General features: G+C 38.4%; 1 protein-coding gene and 1 non-coding gene across 3 annotated transcripts in view; one reads left to right on the forward strand and one right to left on the reverse strand.

Annotated features, from left to right (window-relative positions):
- Positions 1-18341, forward strand: part of LOC6604798 (serine/threonine-protein kinase NLK) — a 67508-nt gene that overhangs the window by 33809 nt on the left and 15358 nt on the right. The gene's annotated exons all lie outside the window — the stretch shown is intronic.
- Positions 8964-9036, reverse strand: Trnaa-agc. The gene has a single exon. It is a non-coding gene; the product is annotated as a tRNA-Ala (tRNA).

An 18341-nucleotide genomic window follows, 5' to 3' on the forward strand; every position in this document is an offset into this window, starting at 1 on the left:
ATTTTCATTTGATTTAAGGCCGACCATTAAATTGTATGGTTTTTTTTAATAATTGAAATTTTTCCAAATTTTCGCCACATTTATAACTCGGCGGTTTAGATACGAATGGTGGAGAAATGGAAATTTATTCAATTGCAAACAGAAAATGTGCTGGGGTAGACAACAAAATGGAGTAGTTAAAATTACACAATTATTGTTCAGCATGTGAGAATAGCCGAAAAACAAAAAAAGAAAAACCGCCTGTTCAACAACCTAATTACATGGCTAGCAATAACAACCGAAGGAATCAGACACAACTTCTCAGTTGGCTGCTCGTCTCAGTGTGCCCCCTGCATTTCCCTATTTTCCGGCCACTTTCCACCATCCCTGCACCATCTTTTCACATCCATCACCAGTGTAACCATTGCGTGTCAGTTGTGTTGACTGACGACTGCTCAACTCTTTTCTGCATTTACTCCTCTTTACCCCGGAGTTTTCCCTGCACATTTTCCCGCACCTCCGCCCTTTTGCGGCTGCATTTTCTTGCATCGATTTTAAATGCCAAACACGTTTGCGGTTTGGCCACGAAAATGTAAAAAAAAAACAGAAACGAATGGGAAAAACTGACAAGTTGAAATAAAGAAAAACCTTAAGCAGGTGATTTCCTGTCCTATGTAAATGCAAAGCGAAAACTTTGAGATGGGAATAAAGTTGTTGGAGAACATAGTTTTTGTTCTTCCAAGCACGTTTGGACACAATTTTCTCGGAAAACCAAATTGGAAAACTAGTGGAAACTTGTCTCTTTTTGAGGCCACAAACAGGATATTGTTTAATATCTATATTTTCATCAAATCCAGAGCCTTAAATATTGTTTTCATTTATGCCATTCATTAGAACCCATTTCAATTAGTATATTACTTGCTGCAACTATCTTATAGCCTTTTGGAGATTTCCCGTTTTATTTACTTCTTGTGCACATTGTTTTTAATGAAATCCTTCATTTCCTTTTCATCTACTAAGCGTTGCCTTTGCAACTATCTTGAGGAAGTTTCCCAAGCCCCTGGCTACAATTATGTTTCCCTATCGTCTAATTGTTGTTTGTAATCCTCCAACCCTTTGGCATACATCCGTTTCCTTTAATTTCCCTTTTTCAAGTGACTCGAAGTTTGTCAAGAGCGTGTTTTTTGTGTCATTTGCGTTTGAAATAGTTGGAGCAGGAAACGTAATAAACATTTTTATCAAGAGTGCAGGAGGACCAGGGGGAAGTTGGAGGTGGTAAGCAGCAGGTGTGTGCTGTGTAGAATACCTGTTTTCCAGCTTTTCCAACTTCTCAACAGCTAACACATTTATTTTTGATATGCCCCGCCCAGGGCATGCAACATTTTCTACCAATTTAAATGTGAATAACATACTTCCGTTTTTTGTTTAGCTTACTTTACTTCACTCAATTCGAATTAAGTTTATTAATAAAAAGTCAGAAGTTATAATGCGAAACAGATTTGTTAAAGTGAAACCGCATTAAATAGTGCATGTTGAAAATAATCTGTGAATGGAGTTATTGCCTTGGATCTGTGAAATTTTCACACAGCCTAATCAAAACTAATCAACAGTCAACAACAGCAATAAATTTGATTGCGGCCTGTTGATGTTTGTTCGGGGTCAATCCACCTTTCGATTTGGTTTGTTGTTTTCGCCACCGATGAAATCCAATCAAATTGAGTAAAATTGAAGCTTAATTAGTTGGACTATTCGGCATGCAAATTGCAATCAGCTTGATGATGATTGTCCATTGATCTCAAAATATCTAATTTGCAATTAATCAACGTAATTCCGAGGGATATCTGCTTTGCACTACTATCACACGAGGAACGAAAATGAAGGCATATTTTTTTTATCGATTTCTTAATTCACTTCATCCATTTTTATTGTCATCGCCGCTGCTGCTGTAGCTGCAAAGTTGATTTGGTAAATGCATTTTATTTGTTAGCTGTCACTTGACTGCTTTTCGCGACTTAATTGATGAGTTTTGCCATACGAGTAACATGTTGCGTGGGAGTGGATAACTTAATTTTACACTCTACTGAGCTGGGAAATAATGTCATTCGATTTCACATGAAGTATATAGAAATAATAATAGATTTTTAAATTGAAATCAGGCATTGTTTTTCAATTTAAATCTAAGAGAGCACCATTTACCTTTAAGCATTATCTTTTTAAACTTCCTATAACTCAGGTTTGAACTCAACGAAGTTTTCACATAATATGCAACATTTAATGGACTTCTTTTTGAAGAACTGGTTTCCCTTGCTTAAAAAAATCATAATATAGTTGCATAAATTATGAACCAACCTGCACTTGTCTGTCTCAGTCTTTAAGATAGTCTTAAAACTCGGTTCGAATCGAGTACTCGTATGTGGATTATTTATGACACTTGCAAAATGATTTGTTGCCAAATAAAATGCTGAAAATGTTGTCGGCTTTACTTAACTCTACTTTTAGTAATAAACGTCCATGAAAGATATATATTTATTGATTAATTTCTCCCCCTCTTTCAATTTCGTTGCAGGTAAGCAAAAATACGTGTTATCTGTCGCTCTTTTTTCCCTCCTTCGTCTGCAACGAAGTGGGTAAGTTTATTTTTGGGCTCAGCGGGAAAATTTCAATTGGAAAATTTGGTTGGAACGAGTTTTCATGTGGGAGGATTTCATTGAAATCAATTTGTATGAGAATGGAAACAGCTGCACGTAACTTTTGATTACCAGTAGCAAGTATTCAAGCCCTTCCAGGCAACCAAATATGCCGCCTTTGTTTAATTGGCTTTGATAATTTGACGGCAATAATTAGAAGAATAATTAGAAGAAACGGAGGGCATTATTGTTTTAGATTTTATAATATATAGGACTTTCCGTAATGTTTTAGGGAAGAAAAACGAAAAAGTATATAAACATTTAGATAAGTACAAGGATGAAAGAAAATGGAGTTACGTTCTAGAAAAATATAGGCATTAAGATAGATTTTCCGTTATGTTGGGGAAATGGGATTATGATGTGCAGATGACGATGGTTAAGTATAAAGAATCTAGAAAACCTCGAAAAAAGAAATAAGTGACAAAAGCCCACCTGGGAAATGTAGAAGGAAAAAAAAGAAAAAGAGAAATAAAGAAAGATTTCATTTCTCATTCTTCTGCAGTTTCCTTTGACGATTTAGTTCTCACATTTTGCGTTTTCTTACCAATTTACAACTGCCATTTTATTCTTTTTAAACGTTTAGTTTAAATTAGTGTAGTAGTGTTAAAAGCCTGCGGTAACAATGGTAGCATTAAATGGTTATTAATTTAATGAAAAAAAATCCCACATGCCACTTTTCGACGCCCGAAAGACTCGTTTCTAATTTTTGGAATCATTGATGGACTTCCATGTTTCATTCTATTGATTTTCCGCTGATTTATGACGCTGCGTGGGTTCTTCAAGCTGAAAATCAAACTATCGTGTGTATTTATCCAAATCCCGTAATGATCGAAAAATTGACACTGCGCCTCCCCACGAAAAACCATTGGCAGCACTTTTCTAACATTTCCACGCTGGTTTTTCTCCCCCATTTTTCGAGATAAAACCAAATGATAGACAATAAAAACAAAGTTCATTGCTCTGCAAGTTCTTCCATCCACACTTGAAACAAAATAATCAAAATGAAATTAGTCACTCCGACATTCGTTGGACAAATAAACGTAATGCTGCCTGTCAGTCAATTGTTTGTTTGCCCTAGATTCTCACTGGAAAGGGAATAAAGTAAACGTTACTTCATGGCGGCGATAAGATAGAAACATTAAATAGGAAATAAAACAATAAAAAATGGATACAAAAGCTTGAGGGTTTATATATTTTAAATGCTGATCACGGAAGATTATAAGGATGATAAGATAGAATGGCTGCTGTAATTGCCACTGGAATTGGCACTGATTAACTTCGCTTCGAATTCACGAAATTGCTTGAGAGTCTAAAAGGTTTTTGATTTGATAACATCGTTTAAATGGGCAAGAAATGAAATAAAAAACTTGCGAGGGAATCACAGATAAGAACTCGCTAGCCTAAAAGCCATTGAACTTGAAAGGTTTCTTATCAATTAGCGCCGCATTTGATGTCATAAAATCAGTTGCGTTCCAAATTTTAAATTTATTAGAAACAATCTACATATGTACATATGTTTGAATTTTCCATAAGTAATTTGTTTGGATTTTGTCATTTTTGAGGCTTTAAGTCTACACACAAATAGCTTTTAATCTCTTTTCCTTACAACATAATTAGTGAAGACCTTGCTATCGCCAAGTTTCCCCTTCAAATTTCTGTTGCCAGGTTGCGACATAATGAATCCACTTTCAGCGTCAAATTTTCCATTCATTTTTGCTAGTGCCATTTCATTTCCTTTCATTTAAGTCGTTTCCCACACCAAAAGATATAATACCTGCCACCCCCTCATATGTCATTGACTTTCTTAGGATTGTGTGTATATGTGTTTTCTTAGGGTCATAAATTAGCAATAATGTCTAGAAAACATATACATATATTTCGCAAGTCTAGTCACCCTGTTAACGATTTTTATATTCGCTTTTTTTTAGGTATCGATTTGATACGATTTTTATGCTTTTCTATCAACGAAAGCCAAATAAAAATGTGACGCCTACATGCGATTTTGCTCTTTTTTCTCAGTTTCTTGTTTAATTTTATCATATCTTTAAATAAAAGAGGCGACCGACAATGTATTCAATTTACACTTGACACAATTCTCTTGCCGATACGGTTTTTAATAGTTTAAAAATAAAATTCGCTGCGTTCGGCCAATAAAAAGAGCGAGGGAGAGGGCCATAAAAAGGGGGAAATGAGCAGGGGAATGGTGGGAGTGTGAGGCGTGCGAAGTGTGCATAAAATTAAAATTAGGCACGAACGCTGTCTCATTCCCGCGCGTGCACCCCTCTCCCTTGCGCATTAGCGACCACATGGCGTCAGCTTGGCAGGGGAGCAAATACCAATGGCCTCCTTCCCCCCGTTCCCGCCACCTTTTTTTTTACAACGGGTGCGAGCGAGAGGCGCGCAACTTGGGCAAGGTCATTAAACCACACAATGCAGCGATGCCTTTTGAATCGTCACCATCAGCTGTTTGAGGTTTTGTTTCTTATTCTCTTGCGTTTTTTTTTTCTGTGTTGCTTTGCTGACTTTTTTCTGCATTTGCATTTTGTGTTGTGCTTTACATTTCCGCTTGCCAATGCATTTCCAAATTCGCACACACACACTTACACACATCAGTAATAACGCACCTGGTTTTTAACTTTAGAGCAGAAAATGCCGTAAACTGTGTCTAAAAGAAAATACAATACAGATTCTACGGCTTTGCCAATTTGCGCTATTTTTTATGATAATGCACAGTGGGTTTTGATTGAGAAGCGTAAATATAAAATTTTTCTTTTTATTATTTAAAATAATGTGTTCTTATTATGCTGTTTACATTTTAAATTGATTAATAATGTAAAAAAACATATGTAACAATAGGTTTCATTTTTAAAATTAATTTTTCAGTGAGAACCTTTTTCCTGTCGGAAAACTTCTTGCAGGCACTGTGTCCCGGTGTGTGTAATTAACACGCCCACCAGCTCCCATGGCTGCCCTCCTTTTTTCGCGTTGGCCTCAATGCTGATTTGCATTTGGCTTTGCTGCCGCTTTTTCATTGTTTTTTTTTCTTAATTTATGCATTTTTAAACATGTTTTGTGTCTGCCGCGTGGTGCTTCCTCTTTTTTAGTTAATTTTGTTGTGACATTTTTTTCAGTTTCTAGTTTTTCTTATTTTGGTGTGGGAAAATGGTCAACTGTCCCTACGATGGTCATTTTTTAAACACACACACTGAGGTTAAAGCAACAATAATATTTGGCCAAAACTGATGGCACCTAAAAGGTTAGAGATAGCAAACAAGCTTATTTTGCATTCTTCATTATGGATTTACGGATAAATTATTGAGGTATCGATGAACTCACGGATGGAAATGAATTTCGGATAGGACAGTCGTATTTAATTGCAATTTATGTGAGAAACTAAAATGGGGAACTAAAAAATCGCTGGGTATTTCAAAGTTTCCCTAATCTGGTTTCAATATCAGTTTGATCTGAAAGTGCCAAGTTCAAAAGGCCAAGAGGAATGCGCTATAATTGCGTCACCTGCTACCTGAGCTGACTCACATAACACGACCAAAACGGGTGATTAATCAAGACAATTTGTTTTTTTTTTCGGAATAGAGATAGGAAACATTTGTTCGACAAATGTTTGTTCAAAACATATGCTAAACCAAAAAGCCCACACAAACTTAAAGATGTTTTAGTGTGGCATTTGAATGGCTTCGAAATGCAGTTGCCAAATTGCTTTCAGCCTAAACCGATTACCAAATTTTGTTGTGTGTTGCCAAACAACAACCACAAAAGGCAAAATTTTGGTTGTTAAATGCCGAAAACTTAAAAAGAAAACCCCGAATGAAAAGTTACACAAAAATTGCCACACAAATGTCCAAGCAAAGTGCAGCACTGCAGTTTTAAGCTGCAAGACAGAATTAATTTGCTTAAAAGTGTATAAATTTAAAATAAACCATATAGATTATCATTAAAAATTCATTGAGATTGTGTGTGTCAAATAAAGGGAAATGCCAAAGAGAAAATTAAATAAATAAAACAAGTTAAGCCAGGCGAAGGCATCCGAAGTAATTAACGTCAGCAATGAATGTCAAAAGGGTTAATTCCCCCCGAAGGTAGTTTAATTTAAGGAGGCAAACAAACAGTTAACGTCAATTCTGCCAAAGGAAACACTTTTTATAGCTAATAAAATACGCGTGTAGTTCTTGTTTTAAATTCCAAATAACTAAAACCATTTAAATACCATATTTTTTATGGACTGCATGTTCATTATACTGCCTATGCAAATACAAAAATGCCTCACGGTTAAATGCTGACTAAAACAATGAAATTCACCCAGAGCATATAAAAATCGAAATAGATTTCTGTGAAAAAAATTACTTTAAAACAATGCCAACGGCATGGACCAAAATAAAAAAAAAATAACTTACAAAAATGCAAGGGTATAAACATGAATGCGTGGGTTGTTGCACCTCAAGGTTTTGGCAATATGATAATTTTTTCCTGATAAACGTTAAATAAAGAACAAATTTTTAAATTGTATTGCTCTATTATTTAACTATAAAAATATTGCTTATTTTATACCGCTTTAAAAACCTTTAAGCTAAAACTTTTTAAACATCTTCTTTGTTGCTTAACAAACATCTTCCATTGTGATCGGCATTAAAAGTCCAAAAAGTTTTAATGAATTGTGTTTAATTCTAAATTGAGCCGACCTAATTTAATTATTTCCCACTTCTGTTCACAAAAGTTGTAGTTCTGTGAGTCATGTGGTCCAAAGAAAAAAAGTTTTTTAAGCATGACTCAACCTTGATTAAAGTTTGATAACTTGCGCGTAATGAGCTTAAGGCGTATTTCAAGAGGTTTTACAACAATTTGAAGTTGGCTTCCTCGTTGCCGTTCGCTCAATCATTAAGCAGCTGTTGCTCATCAGATGTTGTAGCTGCTGCTGTTGCATTCAATCATCAATCAAAATTTTGTGCCTGTGCGTGCCAGGAAAAAGGAGACAAAAAGGAGCAGGAGAAAAATGCGGTAACTGAAGGCTTTAATGATGCCAAAATGAGCATCAAAAATGTGGCCGAGCTCCTTGCCCGTTGCCGTGGCCAAAATGCACTGCAGGAGCCGCAAAACTGCAGCAGTAAAATTGCATTGCCACAGGCAAATGAGGAAATGCTCCTGCTGTTCTGCCTGCCCCTCCCTTGCAGTCTGCCTGCCCTTCTTCCTCCACCACCTTCCATCCACTCCCCACCCCCCACATTTCCCCTGTGGCTGCTCTTTGACTAATCCATCAACAAATGAGGCTGCCGGCCATACAGCACGCATATAGCCGCTGAACAGGCCGGCCTGCCAGCCATCCAGCCAGAAATTGCAATAAAAACGTTCTCTCCTCGGCCTGACCCAAACCATTTTGGTCAGTTACCCTTCAGAATGGATCCGAGCCCACTTCACTTCACTTCACCCCCTCGCGATTTGCTCACTTTTTGCTGGATTTTCAAGTGCCTGCGCTCGCATCTTGGTCCAAACAGCAGGAGCGAATTCTTTTTTATTTATATAACACACTTATACAGCTGAGGTCGTAATTATAGGTTTGCAAAATTGCGCTTTAAAGTCAGGTTTTTTTATTGTTCTGCAAAGCAATATATAAATATATATACAGAAAGTGTTCTTAATCAGTTGAAAAAGATACATATTTTAAATACTTTGCCTTTTCTTTTTTTTTAAATGATGAAATCGTTATATCGAATTTCGATATCAATTATTTGAATGCTATTTATTTTACCATCACTGTTGGTAATCGCGTATTTTTTCGCCCAGGACTTTGTTGGCTAGATGCTTGGCTCAAAAGTGGCTGCTGATGGCCCCCATCCGCTATCTATGCGCCTGCCACGCCCCCCGCCGCCGCCACCGCCCTTTTCCGCGCTGCGCATTGATGTGCAAAGTTTTTATGACGCATTCGTGATTTTTCTTTTTCCGTTGCTTTTTCCACTGCTCTTTTTATCTCAACAGTTTTTTTCTCCGTTCAATTTTATTTTATTCTTTTTATTTTTCTTATTTTTAATGCTGCAGTGCGTCCATTTTAAGGCCTTTTGTCCTTGACTCAAGTGCTGGGAATACTGAGAACTCTTCAATGAAATGCGGTTTTCTTGAAATGAAAATGACTTTAAAATATTGCAATAGGCAATACAGTTCATTCAAATTGAATGCAATTAATTAAGCAATTTAAAACTAACACATTATACGTTCATTAATTTGTTTAATTGTTTTAAAAGTAATAAAAACAAATAAAAGAAATTAGAAGAAAAAAAAGTTATCAACTGGAGATGCGGGGCATCGATCCCCGTACCTCTCACATGCTAAGCGAGCGCTCTACCATCTGAGCTACATCCCCACATAACGGCACATGTGCTTAGCCAACTCAAAGGCGAATGAAAACTATAGCGTGTGCAGAAGCTATACAAGAAATCGTTGTTGTGGCGATCGGGCAGTTGAATTTGATTTCATTTACATAGTTTGGTTTTGCTTTACTTTGCGGGCTTATCTATAAATAAGCAAGAAAATGCTCAGTCAGCTGATGAAGCAGTGGACAAAAGCTTTCTGAACTTGACACTTTTGAGCACTTTTTCACTCCACCAACTTGTTAGCACTGATTTTGGGCCCTAATTACACCATTTTTGTAAATCGTCAGTTTCCCTTGGTTTATAACTATTTAATCTCGCTCTACTTACATGAATTGATTGGATAGGCCCAAGTCTTGCCTTACATTTATGATTAGCTAATTAATTGCTCGAAGAGAAAAGCAAATTTATTGCGTCATTTGGAAAGTGCTCTATTACAGGCTAATTAGCTAAGGCAGCATGGGCCGGAAAATAATATGAGACGGAAAGAGATATCGAAATGGATCTGAAGATGAGTGAGGAGGGCCTATTATAATATTTGTGGAGCGAATTTGGGTCACAACTTGTTTAGTTTCAGTTTCGCTAAACGTGTCGAACGTGTTTTTGTTGCTGCCGTCTCTTTTTCTCCTTACATTGCCATCTCTTTCTTAGCATACCTCGCTCCCCCTCCACTTTCCCACTGTCTGTCAGCTGTTGTGTGCTATAGTTAACTATGTGCAGCAGCTGTTGGACATTTACTTTCAATATTGGAATGAAACTTTTTAGTCTCTGCGCTCTATATGGGTCACTTTGACGTCATTATCGATGGCTAATCAAGATGGTAGTGGAGGAATAAACCATGAAAAACAACAGGAGGCGACTAGTTACAGTGCACTCTCAACTTAATGAAATTTAAAATAAATTCGACATGGTTTTCGGTCGATTGCAAATATTCATATATTGGCTAAGAAGTTGACAGTCTGTTCCTAAAACCAAATTCCACTCTTTAGAATGTCTACTGTAGTTGAATATCCCGAAGGCAAATTGGCATTATGCGGTTTTTGATGAAAACATTTGCTTGATTAAGGCAACACCAGATGTGACCAAATTAAAAGAATTTCAGGGGATCGAATGGTGGGGAGATTTATCTTGTGTAACATTATTTTTGTTACTCCGCTGCGTATGCCACATGCTACACACCCAGCACACACCGCATACACACAAAAGTCATGATTAATCGCATTTACTAATCAATACAAATGTCACTCAAGCCATTTGACATTTAAGATTTGTGGTCTATCGCTCCTGTGTTCCCATTTTCCAGTGTGTCCCCTTTGCGGCTCATATTACACATACGCACAGTAGTCCCAGATGGCGCCCGAAACAACCAAGTCTCGCCATTTGCAAAACCCACAAGCCTTTGTCAATTACCGGGCGCGTAAATTTTCCGACTTTTCGGACAAGTCATGCAGGTGGTGGTGCAAGACCGAAAAATGCAAAGGTAACGGGGAAATATTTCTCACATGTTTCACAGAATTCCTACTCTATGAGTTCACACGACTCCGCGGTTTATCAACCGTCATTTTTCCAACTTTGTTTTCGGACTATCAGGCATATTTCAACTGGGAATGCTAATTGACATCGCGTGCCCGAATTAATGTCATCGGTAACAATGAGAAATGGGAGAGTTTATGTATATATTTTTAGCTTTACACATATGTGTAATAAGGTCAGCTAGGGGATAAAAGGTTGAGTGAAATGGTCAACAAAGCGGGTCAGTTTACAGGAAACGCGTTTCCGCAAATGGAAAAAGAGGTGGCCAAAAATAAATAAAATACCTACAGTTTGGTAACTTAAGCCAGTTATTTACTTTCGTAAATAAGTGAGCAACCAACAGCTGCCATTTTTTTTAAAGAGGAACATTATTATAACTGGCAATTACCATTAAATGGCCATCATTTGTCTATTAAAACAGCGCAAATAGCGTGCTAAATTACAAATAAAATCCAAGCGTGTCCTTGCGTCTAATGCATTAAAGCGGGACTTTGATAAATGACTGAATTAATTCTAAGCAAAGCAAAAAGCAGAAGGTAGTTTAAAGTCGGGCACGTTGAACATCCTTTTTCGTTATAAATATTCACATTTGCACGCGTGTCTGTCATAAATATGAAAAGTGTTTCATAAATTATTGATAGAAGATACAAAAGCGAGAGGAATAGCGAAGCGTGCCACATACTGTAACGAGTTACGTAAGACCTACCTCAAGTCGAAAAAGATAAAGGATAAATCGTAACGTGGCTTATCAACGGCGAACGGCCTTTCAGCCCGAAGGTCCTTGTGGTCTGGCTGTTAGGATAATGCCTATGCAATGGCTATATAATATATATACACACTTCTATGTGTGTGCCTTGCGATAAAGTGGCAACTTCATTCAAATCGTTCGTTTGGCATTGTTTGTCCGTCGAGTATTGAAATTTATTAGAGCGTCGCCCATCAATGATAGGGTTGGATTACGGCAAAGGATGCTAAAGAAGAGAGCCCAAACAAAGGAACTCGAGACCTTGAGCTGTCGGTTGCGCTGGCTTTGGAAAATCTTTAGATTATAACCAGCCTTCTTGGCCTCGATTTTCCGCCCACCACCTCCTGCTTCCATCACTTGCCATGATTTCAGCAATTTCATGCCATATATTTTGTTCCACACTTGAACCTGCCCCATTGTTATAACTTTCTCCGACACGTACAAAATCCTATTTTATTTCGGGGCTTTCTACCAATTTGTCAAGAGTGGAGAAAGTGAAGGAAGGAGCGAAAGAAACGCGCGAGGGGAGCTATTAACTTATTAGTACAACGTGGCGTATGAGCAACTTGTTGAGAGAAATAAAGTCGTGAGAGAAAGGATAAAAAAAAAATGGAAGAAGTGGGTGGTGCAGAGGCAAGGGGACTCTGAAAACAAGGACGTGGCACAAAAAACAATGACAGCTTGTCATGCTTATGGCACACGCTCCACCTGAAACGCACACACTCACGCATGCACCCACACAAGCGTATACAACGTGACGCGAAAAAGTCGGCTACATATTTTTCCTTTACTTTTATGATATGAAAGAAAAATGGTTAAGGGAATATTGAATTTGTGCCCTGTTTTGATAGCGCATGAAATGTTTGTTTTAATGGGTATATGAGGTATACAAATGGAAATTTATATGACTTCGTGTTTTTGTACATAAATCATTGTCAAGATTCCTTTGCAAGTAAATTATACATACAAATTGAAAGTGTTCTGTGCAATATATTTGAAAAATATATGTTAGGATGCTTAATTTTAATTCATCAAATATATTTTTTGATTTTTCAAAATATTAAACTTCCTATAATTACTTACATTTATGCTGCACTCAAGTAGGTAATCCGTTTGGACCCGTTTTGCATAATCCAAGTGCTCCCGCACTTGCAATTCCCTTTGCCGCGACGACGCTTTGTCTGCCAGCCTTGGAGTAACTACGTCGCACACGTTCCCAACTCCCCCAACCTGGCCAAGAGTCCTTTGTTTTCCTTCGCTCACATGAGAAATGTGCCCGACAACGGAGACGACGACGTTCGCCATTTACATTTATAATATTTGTATGTCACCCGCGGCAGGGCTCTCTCCCTCTCTCTCTCCCCCCCCCCCCCTTTCTTTTCCTCTCCCCCCACAAAAGCCACCCACTGTTGCAACGGTATATATCATTAGAGAGTGTTCGCCACGCCCTTGGGCTGGGCTTAATTTTAACAAATTATTCACAGACGCCACAAGAATTTTTTTCTACTATTCTTGCAAATTTCTCTTTTTGTTTGCTTCTTCATCTTTTATTACATTTTCCACCCTTTTTAATGAGCGGGCGGCGGTGGAAATATATACATTTACCTGCCAAGCATAAAAAGAATAAGCGGCATCGCCTTGAACTTTTGTTTGAAAAATCTTTTGCCTCAACTTTCATGCGTGCCGCAGAGAGCCCAAATAGAATAATAAAAGGTGAAGTGGAGAAAGAGGTTTTCACTGGTGGAAAGGCCAAATGAATTGGCTTAAAAGCTTAGCCAGGTGTTAAGTATAAATAGCCAGAATAACAAAATAAACAAAAAGTCTTGTTTTATTTAATTAAATGGAATTAAATCAAAGGGTGCTAGTTTGGTGTGTTTCATAAATCATATATTTTAAGGAATAGGTGTTATTACGATCTAATGAGATTGAGGGGATGATTTTAGCTTCATAGAATATTATTTACTTTGATATAATTGTAAAAGCAGGATTAATCACATTTAGCTTACACGTTATTTTCCCGGAAAAGCCAAAAGTTCTTCTTTTGTCGGCCCAAAAATGAACAGCACGAATTGCCGAAGCAAACTATCTGACCTTTTTTTGTTGGTTGCTGTGCAATAATTAGACAATTAAGCGCATAATTAATTTAAAAGTAACCCGAAGAGCGCCACGGGCGTTCGGAGTCCCTGTTTCTGCTCCAGAATCCTCAACTCAGTTGTCCGGACGACAGACCTTTTTCGTCCTTGGCCCCACGGGCAGGATCAACAAACATGCTAGTGTGTTTAAAGAGCCAGGAAGCTGTGGCTTCTGCTCCAAAATGGGAGAAATGGAGAATTGAGTTTGGAGAGAAGGAGGAGCCTGGCTAAATTAAACATGCGAAACACAACAAGAAATCGCTCGGCCATGCAAAATTGCTGGGTAGCAGGGGGGTGGAGGTGCTCGGTTGGAGTGGAAAATCCATGAGAAATGCTGATGACGGTCTTAAGTATGAAGCGACAACAAAGGAAAAAGGGAATGTCATTAGGAATGAATGTTTTCTACGCAATTCGAATTACCCTGTAAACTGTTCAGTTGGCAAATCAAAACATAAACTAACAATAAGTCAGCTTGCGACTTAAGTAACTAAATAAATCTGTAAAAATATATAGATTTAAAATCGATGCTTCATATCATGCCAAGCTGAATCATATCCACCCATTATTGCCCATTAGCAGTCCAATCAACCCAAATATGCTGAAGTTGTGGGCGTGGCATTATGGCGGCTACTGTTTTGCCTTTGGGGTCCTTTGGCTATTTTTGGGCATTTCAGTAGCAGGACCACATTGCTCCATTGTTTGCGGACAAATCCGCATGAAATGGAATGAAATGAAATGAAACGAAGCGATTTTGCTTGGGCGCCCACACATTTCGGCTGCTGTGATGATTCAAGGCCACATCATCATTAGCATTCTCATCATCATCATCATTATGATTATTATTTTTGTAACTACCCATCCGAGGGTGGCTATGAAAGTTTTTCTTCTCCGCTCGCCCCATCCATTGGCATGTGTCAAGTGCATGTGCCGCAAACTTGTTTCTTCTATCTGGCGCATATGTTGAGGCGCATTTGCGTCAGAAGCTGGAAAACGTGGCAGGAGGAAAATGTCATAATCAATCTGGGAAGGATGGCAGCGCGGAAAAGCCAACATTGAATTTAAATTTTCAACAGATTTTTACATAATTGGTTACGACAAGTTTGAGTTTGCTGTTTGGCATTTTGCTAAAATGATCTCTGAATAAATTCAGAAAAATTTTAGAAAGCTCTTAAACAAAATAAAGTGTGCCCAGCTTTAATATAGAACATCTAAATGAAAAGCAATACTAATTTTTTTTATTTGTTCTTCTCTTTACAGGTAAGCCATTAGAAAGAACATGAAGTATAAATAAATTTAACGCACAAAACGGGATAAGTAATAATTAAATGCTAAGAGTTTTTATATGTCTCATCAATTAGGTCATGCCAAACATTTTCACTTCGCCCCAAAACAATTACACAGAAAATTATAAAATTATGACGGTGGCTGTGGAAAAAGCCTGCGCCCAACTTTCGTATATATATGTATATATGTACGTAAATATTTCATTAAATGTCTTTGGCAATTTGGCGCTCTGTTGTTGTAGACTGTTGTCGTTTTTCATGCCAACCCCCACCCCCCGCAAAAAGTCTGTGCCAAGCAGCAGTTTCTTGGGCATTAAAGTGAAATATGGCCAAGAACTCAAAGGCAACAAAGAAGGAAAGCGGCAATCGAGCGACATTGACAATGACTCTATTGTTTTGCTTTTGCCTTGAAAACATTTTTAATGTGTTCACATTTTTCGTAGTATACTTAAGTGGGGGAATATACTCGCAGGGGAATTATGTTGCAAGGAAGGATTTCGAGTGAAGTATGCAATCAAAATGGATTTTAATTGATTTTAGCTTCGTTCGGCTGTGAAAGTCATTGACTGCACATACTAGCACTAGACTTGCCCAACCCTTGGAAAATTCTAAATTGCATAAATTTATTTTTCTCTCTCTATCTCCGTCCCTCTCTCTTGCTCGCTTGCTCTCCGGATGGAAAATGCCACGCCTACCACCTGCCTTTGCCTGCAGGCCATTTGTAAAATTGATTACGCGCATAAATTGAAGCAGACGACGACGATGAAATGGGCGGGAAATTGGGAGAAAGGGTGTGGGAGCAAGGTAGACAGGAAGTGGGTGGAGAGCGAGAGGGAGAGAGAGAGAGAGGGAGACGGGAGATGATGGAGCGGAAGAGCGGAGATTGGGTTTTACTAGCTTTTCCACAGATATTTTCACACACAGACGCACACAGCTAGCTAAGCTAGTTTCAAATTGAATGTTTAAAGCCATTCTTGACAGCTTGTGTCTATTCGTTATTTTATTTATATAATCAAATTCAATTAAGCCTAATTGTATTCGCCTGCATGACTGTGCATTTTTCCCCAATTCTCTTCCTGTTCGTGGCCCATTTTTCTTCTACACCCAGGGGGGCATAAACCCCAAAGTTATTAGTCAATTAACAAAAGCGAATATGTTGCAATTAATGTTGCGTAGTCACAGAGAAAATAAGCGGGAAAGAGACAGATAGAGGGCGAAGTGAAAGAGAGCCGAATAGTGTTGGGGTTGGGGCGTTAGAATTCCCAGCTGGTATTGGCATACATCGCTATAATTATAACAGTATGAAATGGTTGAAACATGCGAATTAGTTGCCGTCGGGGGAAAACCTGGTCTAAACATGACGCATATGCAGTGCATGTGTGCTACAGGCAAAGTAACGATAAACAATTCTGCAATTCCTGCCCCAAAACTTAAAGCAAAACTGAATTCAATTGTACCAAATTATTTAAAGTATTTATTTTGGCAAATGATAAAGTTTATGATGTGAATGTGGCTTAATATTATTTACAAGAGGTTACACACTGTACACCCACATGAGTTCTCACTGTATCCAACGTATTCTCTGCCGGTGGTTGACCAAAATAATGGACACTGCGAAATGCTTACATCAGCACAGGAGCACAACAATTGGATGGATCAGCACATCACAGGGCAAACAAAGAGCAGGGCGACAGGGACGGGCAGTTGGAGGTGCTGGGGGAGTGACAGAGACAATCAAAGCGACGTCAGGACAACAGGACAAATTAGTAATTTACACGCAGACCGAAATGCGAAATGCCACCCCGTCGACTGCCACATGTGGCATATATAATGGGCCTATAATTATAGCAAAACTGCAATTAGTAATTGAGGACTTCGAACAGCGATATGCAAGCGGGCCATTTTGATGCACTTTAAAAGCGGTTTCAGTGTGATTTTTTATTAAATATGACTAGGTTTTATTAAATATTTTAATAGTTAACAGTATTCCAAAAAACCAAGTGACAAATTCATAAAATGCAGAGCTATATGTGGTATATTGCTTGTTGAAATGTGGGACTTTTCCCTGCCTTTTTAAGGCAAAATGCTTTTAAAAGTGTTTGAATCGAGTAAAAATATTCGACAGGAATGAGATCCAGAATGCTGAGGGTTCAATGAACGGGTGGATCTGGATGGGGAAAAGGGGCAGAGTCAGACGATGACGACGACGACGACTGCGGCAGTAGGAAGTTAAAGGCCCAAAGGCAACAAATGCTCACTTGGATGGATCAGCTTTTAAGGAGCTGGGTTCCTAAAAGGTGGTGGGGGGGGAGGAAGGGGGCCTCGAAGGGGGTGTGGCTGAGCCAAGAATGTTTGATGATGAGTGCACAAGATGATGAGTTATTCAAAAAGCATGTGCAAAGTGTCAGAAGAAATCAAAAATGAAATTATGCAAGCGGATGAGGGCGACTGCTGCTGATGCTGCTGCTGGCCTCTCAAACGAACAAAAAAAAAAAAGGAAGGGTCCAAAACATCATTTTGTGTAATACAAAAAGTATGTATGGAATACAGGGAATGCAAAAAATGGTAGAGGAATGAAATAATAATGTAAAGTTGAGGCAGATGTGACCCGCAGGCGAGGTCCGGGCCCGAAAAGTCATTGAAAAGTTTGTTTTCGGCTTAAGCTGCTCAAAGCATTCGAGGGGAATGTGCACTGGAGTTGGGAATGATCGACGGGAAAATATCCTGCAACTAATATTTATAGAAAATATAAATACCTTAATAATTTCCAAACGTTGTAAAAAATATACGCCGAAGAAAATTGGAATTTTCCAACTGGCCCGGAGTCAATAAAAAGGTTATTTGAATTCGTTTGCGGCCTGGAATAAAAACAGAGAAGAAAAGATGGCAAAAATAAAATAAGAAAGTGACACAACTTTCGGAGCATCGAAATGGCAATTTGAAGTTTTTCACCCTTTGGGGCCACCGACTACTCCCCAACTTTTTTCCCCAGTGCTTAACCCCCATTGTCCACAATCCCATAAACCCTTTTTTGATTCGATTCCGAGCACTTGAACACGAAACGCATACACACACAACGCACACACACACCTGAAAATGAAGCAAGAAGAAAATTGAGGATGGGTTCTATTCTCTCTAGTTCGCTGGTTCCGATCGATCGGAGATGGGGGAAACTATAACAAATTTTCAAGTTGAGTGGAGACACGGAGACCAGAACAAATTGAAGGACAGACCACGGGGTCAGAGATGATAAATTATTGATCTCTTTGTTGTCTCGGGTAATTATTATTTAGTTCTGGCACTTTTTGTTTCGCTTCGAGTATATATTGTATATTGCCATTGCCCCTGCTTTAAGACTCATTTTCTTCAACTGGTTCTCCCTTTTTCTCTTCTTTTCTTTATTTTCTTAGAGGGACACGCACATGATAAATGATTTCCCATTAACTGACATTGAAAGAAGGGAAAAAGAAATGAAACAACATCAGAAATTGCAGCAATGAAAAAGGAAAAACATGGGGGGAAAATGTTGTGGGAGGGGCCAATCAAATGCGAAGGTCAGAGGGGGATGGACAGACCTAGCGCGCTTCCTCACACTAGAGAAGTGC

This window comes from Drosophila sechellia, chromosome 3L (assembly GCF_004382195.2).
Source record: "Drosophila sechellia strain sech25 chromosome 3L, ASM438219v1, whole genome shotgun sequence".
In the NCBI taxonomy this organism is placed as follows: domain Eukaryota; kingdom Metazoa; phylum Arthropoda; class Insecta; order Diptera; family Drosophilidae; genus Drosophila; species Drosophila sechellia.